General features: G+C 51.4%; 1 pseudogene across 1 annotated transcript; it reads right to left on the reverse strand.

The window, feature by feature from the left end:
- Positions 1-2,258: 2,258 nt before the first annotated feature.
- Positions 2,259-6,586, reverse strand: LOC309611535 (tyrosine--tRNA ligase, mitochondrial-like; annotated as a pseudogene). The gene is made up of 2 exons: positions 5,913-6,586; positions 2,259-5,597 (listed from the first exon to the last, which is right to left on the reverse strand). The product of its transcript is annotated as a tyrosine--tRNA ligase, mitochondrial-like (transcript).
- Positions 6,587-6,965: the final 379 nt, after the last annotated feature.

The raw sequence follows: 6,965 nt of genomic DNA on the forward strand, positions 1-6,965 counted from the left end.
ACCTCTGCTGTTGCCTGTGTCCAAGCTGTTCTGTACATTTTCGCCGGCAACTTCCTGTATCAATTTATTTTTAATTTTTAAATTGATTCGGGAGTGGTGGATGGGCTGGAAAATTTTTTTACAAGAGTGTTCAGCAATTCTGCTGAAGCCGCCTGTGCTCCTTGGCCCCAGGCGCGGGTTTGGCGGGACCCAGCTCCCGGGGTGCGGTCGGGCGGGTTGGCTCAGGAGGCCAGTTACCCCGGGTCCTCCGTTCCCGGACCTGCCCCCGCAGCTGGAGCGGCGCGCTGGCCGCCGCGTGGCGCCACCTGGTGGCCAGAAGCCCGGCAGCGGCGCCTCCGTGGGGCGGGGCGCGCGGTCCTCCGGGGGACGAAGCGGAGGGGTGTGCGAGTCCTCGCAGTTACAAACCCAGGGCAGATGGGCCGCCCTTTAACTCTTGTCTGAGTGGAGCAGGCCTCCGGAGGGCGATCTGGGCCCGGCCAGGGAAACTGGGTGAGCCCTCCCTCCAAGCCTCCTGCCCAGCCCGAGGTAGGGCTCCCCTCAGAACCTGCTCCGCCTTTGAGAAGTGGGAATTCATTTCAGAGAGGGTGGTTTTGCCTAAGCACTCTGAAAATGAGCCCTTAAACATTTCCAAGCACTTAAAACTCATGTATTTTTGCATGTAGGCACATGCTCATTTCTTTGTATCCTCACGTCTTTCCAGAAAGGGTATTAAAGCTGGAATTATGTCCTACAGTTTTTTTCCCTCACAACAGTCATTTTAGGCTTGTGAAGAGCAAGTGTGATGACCCCCAGAGCCCTGACCTATGCACTAAGCAATGCCGACCAGACTGTGTGGAAGGGCATCTGGCCGCAGAATTGAGCACCTCCTTGACCGGCAGCACAGCCCTTCCCCCCGGCGCTGGAGGAAAATGACACAACCGGAGAGGCAGAAGAGTACTTTAGGGCCCTGGCAGAGGGCACAGTGCTCCAGAAGGTGCAGCCCCCATCAGAGCAGGGGCCTAGGTACCAATTCTCCCTCTTCCATTAGCCTGGCAAGAAGATCAGTGAGACCCGTGTAACTTACTACCTGCACAAGGTGAATTCCCAGGACTTCATTGGCTACCTGAACCTGAAGGCAACCCTCTATGGCACATGCTCCCTTTCCTATGGTTTGCACTGCCTTGGGGCTGAGCACATCCTGAAGGAAGCTCTTTCCTGGGTCCTCTTCAGCTTGCAGGCCACAGGCCACGTGCTGCTTGGCACCTCCTGCTACATGAAGCAGGTCCTGGGTGCCACAGAGGGAAGGCAGCCCCTCCAAGGTGGCCCCTCATCCAGACCTGCCCGGAGATACTTCAGTGAAGGCCCAAGTGTACGGAACCTTTCCTGGCCCAAGACTAGACTGGCCATCTGGTTTACTTTGTGAATGCTGTGTTATTGTGCTTAAGGGCACCCCTCTCCATGAAAAGGCAGGGTCCTATCCGAAGGGTGAAGTCATTTATTACGACACTCTATTTAAGGAGGAGGAACATTTCTCAGATCTGATCCTGAGATTAGTGCTGTGAACTCTGGGGACAAATTAGCTACGTTGGAACCAACCCCCATACTGGCAATGCCACTTGTTCTTAGCAGAGTCAAGGGAAAACCAACAGACGAGGGAAGGTGTGGTTCTACTCTTAGACTAGAGCTGGGACAGAAGGCTGTAGCCCCTGGGTACCAGGGCAGTACTGACTTGGTAACTGAAGTGAGAGCACCCAGAGGTTAGTGATGGAGTCGGGGCTCCTCAGATAATCATCCCTTCCTCTTTGACTTCTCCTTCTGATGCTAAACCTTGCAGGATCTAGGTTTAGTTTTATTTAGGAAAACATTTTTCCTCGTCATCCATGGTTCTGATATGAGCCAACAGGGAAACTGGTTAAGAAGGTAAATGCCATGTTTGGTTGCATTAATACCAAGCACAGCACCTGGGCCAAGGGATGTAACTATCTCACTGTAGTATACTTATTCTTTGCTGGTTGTCACCATTCCTCTGTTGGAAGGAGCTGGAGATGGCTGGGTCTTGGCTAGCCCTCACGGCTGGGTGAGCTTCAAGCACTCCTCTTCCCTCAAACTAAGTGAAAAACCTCTTTGGCCCCCTTTATCTGACCTTTTTACTTGGTTGATGAGAAGGCCTGGCAAAGTGACCACATTATTTCTCTCGGCCTAGAGTAGAGCTCTAGGCTAGCCACTCCCTACCTCCTCTTCCTGGCTTCACCTTGGTCCTGCTGGCAAGGGCCTGCTTCTGCAGGATGGAGATCCTGAAAAGGAGAGTGGAAGCGGTCAGAAGAATGCCCAACTCCATACCCTCAACCAGATTCCAGCTGCCTCCTCTCCTAGGGTGGACTAAGGGAGCCTCGACCTTCCCCTCGTGGCTAAAGCGTGCCACGACTCTGGTCAAACCATCTCTCTAAAAAGATGTGTGTTCCATTAGCATACAGTTAGGTCATCCCAGATGACAGGCCTGGCAACCAAGAAACAGTTGTAGTAACTAAGGACGTTTGGTTTAGGATAAAGAAGGCATGCAAAGACCAGTCTCTCTTTTAAATATTCAGGAGGTTCCTGGAAGAGAAGATATTTTTTGGGGGGGACAGGATTAGAGGACAAAATTGGGACCGAGGAATAAGGTACTAGGAAGTGGATTTTTTTTTTTTTTTTTGCTTCAATAGTAAAACTAGCCCCCATGGAGATATTCAAGGAGGTGTTTCTGACCACGTGGTGGTGCCCTGGGAAGGAACGTCCTGCTGGAAAGCCATCCATTCCTGCATCCCTTGTCTCAGGCCTTCTGGAACAGTCCTATTTTCAATATTCTGCCTGTGACGGTGACTATAAACCATCACATGTCCCAGAAACTCCAGTATGCCCACATTCACTCCATACCCCTTCGAAAGCCTCTTGATCTTGAAAACAGAATAAGGATGTTTTGGCAAATATATTCTGACTTGTGGTTCATAAAATATGGGCAAGGTGCTAGGGTTTTATCCAACTCTGAAGGTCTGTAACCCCACATTTATCAGACAAGATTAAGTAATCACTTTAGATTATCTAATGACATAGTGGCAGAATAGGAGCTAGAACCAAGGATCTGACTTCTCTTTGGATGTTATTTGAGGCTTTTACAAATTCTGGCTCAAGAGGGGCTAGCTGCCCGTGATGAGATACAGGAATCATCTCTTGGTTTGGAACAAGCTCTGCCTGCTCCATTCTGCAGGTCTTTACTCATCCCTCCCCGCTCCTCAACACATCTCCATAGTGATGGCTTTCATCTGTTAGTTCGGATGCCCCTGGCACAGTATGAGACCAGACAGAGTTCACTTCTGGGCTGAGCTGGTGTTTTTCCACAGGTGAGCTCTCAGCTGTATGTATATCCATCTACCCTTGGCAAGGACGAGCCCTGGTGCAATCCAGTGTCCCTAAGTTAGTGGTGTATTTGGAGAGTCTGCTATTGCCTTAGAGGCTGTAAGTCCTCGAGGGCAAGGCACACAGAATCATTACTCTGAATCTTCAGGCAGCTAATAAGGTGTTACAGCCTGCAGGCATTGGATAGATATTTGGTGTTTGCTTCTCTTCTCCCACATGAAATCTCAAGATTCCATCATCTGGGGAGTCAGTTCCACCTGGTCGCTCCTCTTCCAAGCTCAGCTTCGGGAAATAAGGAGTGTGTCTTCCCACATACGGCTCTGTTTTCAACTTAATGTGTTTATGCGAGTACCTAGAAACCATGGTGACAGGCGCCATAGAAATAGAGAGAAAGAGCAGGGAGGTGGAATACAGAAAGGGAGGACCCCAAACACCAGGGGGCTGGAAGAAGTGTCTTTGTGACACCAGTGTTTATTTTGAGCTGGCAGGAGTATTTATCATGTCTTTGTGCACAGCCTCTCCCCCGGGAACGTAAATGCCATCCACTTCCTTATGCACTTACATCCTCCTGGTCTCCCGAGGAGGAGAGACGCTGCATTCAGTGTATAAGGATACACATCATCATCACTACTTCTTATCTTTGTGTCACTTGTCACTTTTCAGTGCACGTTCACGCACATTACTTCCCTCATTGGATCCTACCCCAGGGCAGATAGTATTCACTCCTATTTTTCTGATGAATTTGATGTTCAGACTAACTTGTCCAAAGTCACATGGCAAGTCAGGGGTCAGAGATAACCTTCAGCTCTGCTTCCTTGAGGGGGCTTCCCTCTGCTAAGATTGGGCTGTGCAACGATGGAAATTCAAAGCAGGCGGGACCGATGGCTAGTGCATTTTGGCCAGTGTCATTCAGGTTAGAATGTGCTGTGTGGAGTGATCTGAGTCATGGAGTGACAGCTGGCGCTTCTGCAAGAAGCCCACAGAAAACGGTGATTGGCTGCAGGAGAAATTTTGCTGATTTTATGTCCCGAGACAAAGGAAAAGGTAAACCATAAATGGACCCTGTTTTCAAGGCTGACGGCTCCTTGCCAGCACAAGTGAACTTCGGTGCTCTCAGCTTGATCTGCCTGTGCTGGTCCTGAGAAGGGCCACACAGATGTCTCTATCCCTCCTCAAAGCAGACTGAGCCAAATGTGACAGGAAATAGAGTCCTGGGCGTGGTTGGGCATGTTCCAACTTCATATCTATGACCCCCTTCACGCACGCCTGATGTAGCTGAACGGTGCTGCCTACAAGCCCTGCAATTTCTTGTTCTCGTGTTACCGAGCAGGACCCTATGAGGCCTTCCTGAGACACTTCTCCCCTGTTCCCCACCTGCCTATTGTTTGATTTGCATAAGCGAAGGTATAAGTTCGTATGTCTTGAGAATGAATTGTGGATAAGTTTGAACCACCAGAAGGATTTTTATCATTGCTGAAGCCATTTTATAACGTAGAAATTTCTTTTTCCTATTTTAAGTAACCAAAGTCCATTCTTAAGAATACGTTGTCCAACAACTAAAACAGTCTCAGAATTTGTTACTTGTCTGTGATTTATACTGATTCTGCCTTCTGTTATCATCCGATACCCTCGGAGTCCATTTGAAATGGCATTTGCTTTGCAGCAGGTATCTAGGATGCTTGTTCCAGGGTCAAGAACTAATTCAGAAAATGAAGCTTCTTTTAAAAACTCTAAAAGAGTTTGATCAGACATGACCTCTAGCGCATCTATGCTACTATGATAAAGGGCTTGTGCACACCTTTTAGCAGACTCCAGTCCTTCTTGTCTGCGAACAAGCTTTGTTTCTTCTGCAGCGAGTCATTTCTGACCACCCCGCTTTTCTGGCTCTCTGACATGCAGCTACATTATGTGGTCAATCTCTGAAAGGGGCAGAAAAGCGAAGAGCTTCAGGGACCTTTCTACCAAATCATCTTGCTGCCTCACAAAGAATTGATACAATTCAAATGGAGATGTCTTATTTGTTTAGCCAAAGAGCATTGCCAGGGGACTTTCCCAATTTTGCTCCAGTTGTAATTAGAGCAACAGATTCTAAATATGTCTTCTCCAGTGAACTTACGGATGAACTCATATCCAGACATGATATTGCCCAGCTGATCAGATCCACCTAGTTGGAGCCGGCATCCATGAGGCTAGAACAGGTAGTAGCAATCATAGGCCTGGAGCACCTGGTATTAAAAACTTGGCCAGGGGCTTCCCTGGTGGCGCAGTGGTTGAGAATCTGCCTGCCACTGCAGGGGACACGGGTTCGATCCCTGGTCTGGGAAGATCCCACATGCCGCGGAGCAACTAGGCCCGTGAGCCACAACTACTGAGCCTGCGCGTCTGGAGCCTGTGCTCCGCAACAAGAGAGGCCGCGACAGTGAGAGGCCCGCGCACCGCGATGAAGAGTGGCCCCCGCTCGCCGCAACTAGAGAAAGACCTCGCACAGAAACGAAGATCCAACACAGCCAAAAATAAATAAATATAAAAAAAAAAAAAACAAAAAAACAAAACTTGGCCAAACTCATGCGTTCCAGGCTCTTAGCTGAGGCTGCATGCTCAGCCGGCTCAGCAGCGTGCCCCTGCGGAAGTGGCCGCCCACTGCAGCTAGGAAGTGCCCCAGGTGATACCTCTGGGACCACGCCGAGGTGTCCAGCAAGGTGAAGCTGCCCTGGGTCCGCCCGTTAGTGAGGAGCTGCCGGTGATCAGCCGCCAGGGCCTTGAGCCCTCGCCGCAGGGCGGGCGCGTTGATTCGCAGGTGCTCTGCGTCCCGTGCCTCGCGCTCATTGGAACCACCGCTCGGGTCTCCCAGGCGCGCCGCGGCGCCTCCCACCAGCGCAGGCGTGCTGTGGCCTGCTCGCTGGGAGTGAGACAGGCCCAGCGGCGCCAGCAGACGCCCCACGTGAAGTGAGCCGGCCGTGGGGTCGAAGCCGCGTGTAGATGATGCGGGGCAAGTTGCCCGCCCCGCCGCGCCGCGGCGGAAGAGCTCTGGGAGCTCTGTCTTCATCACCCTCCCGGGGAAGAATTCCTTGAACAGACCCCGAGCCTTCTGCACCACCAGAAACCCCTGAGCGCCCGTGTGGGCCTCACACAGCCCCAGGGGCCAGACTCATGACCCTCCTCAGGTACCAAACCACCGACCCTGGGAAATGCACTGCAACATGGGCGCCGCCATCTTGGCGAAGCCCCAGGCTAAGAGGAGGAGGAGGAGGAGGATGGAGATGAACACGATGAAGATGAAGGTGGTCCACCTGAAGGATGTGAGGAAGAGGAGGAGGAAGAAGAGGCGGAGGAGGAGGATGAAACGGTGCTGGTCTGGTTTGGTCTTGTCCTATCTTTGAGACGTCTCTGGTGAGTGGCAGAACCTCGAGCGTGCGGACACCAGGGTGTACTTCCCTACTGGGGTGCCTTGATTGGAGATTTTCCTTTTTTGGGGGGGCGAGGGGGGGAAGGTGTAAGACTTGGTCACCTGGTTTTGAGCGGAGTGCCGCTTTAATTGGGTTTTGTCCTCTGTGCTGAGGAGTCCTTCCGCCGTCTGGCTCCGCCTGAGTGGT

This window comes from Balaenoptera borealis (assembly GCF_965194805.1).
Source record: "Balaenoptera borealis genome assembly, chromosome: 15".
In the NCBI taxonomy this organism is placed as follows: Eukaryota; Metazoa; Chordata; class Mammalia; order Artiodactyla; family Balaenopteridae; genus Balaenoptera; species Balaenoptera borealis.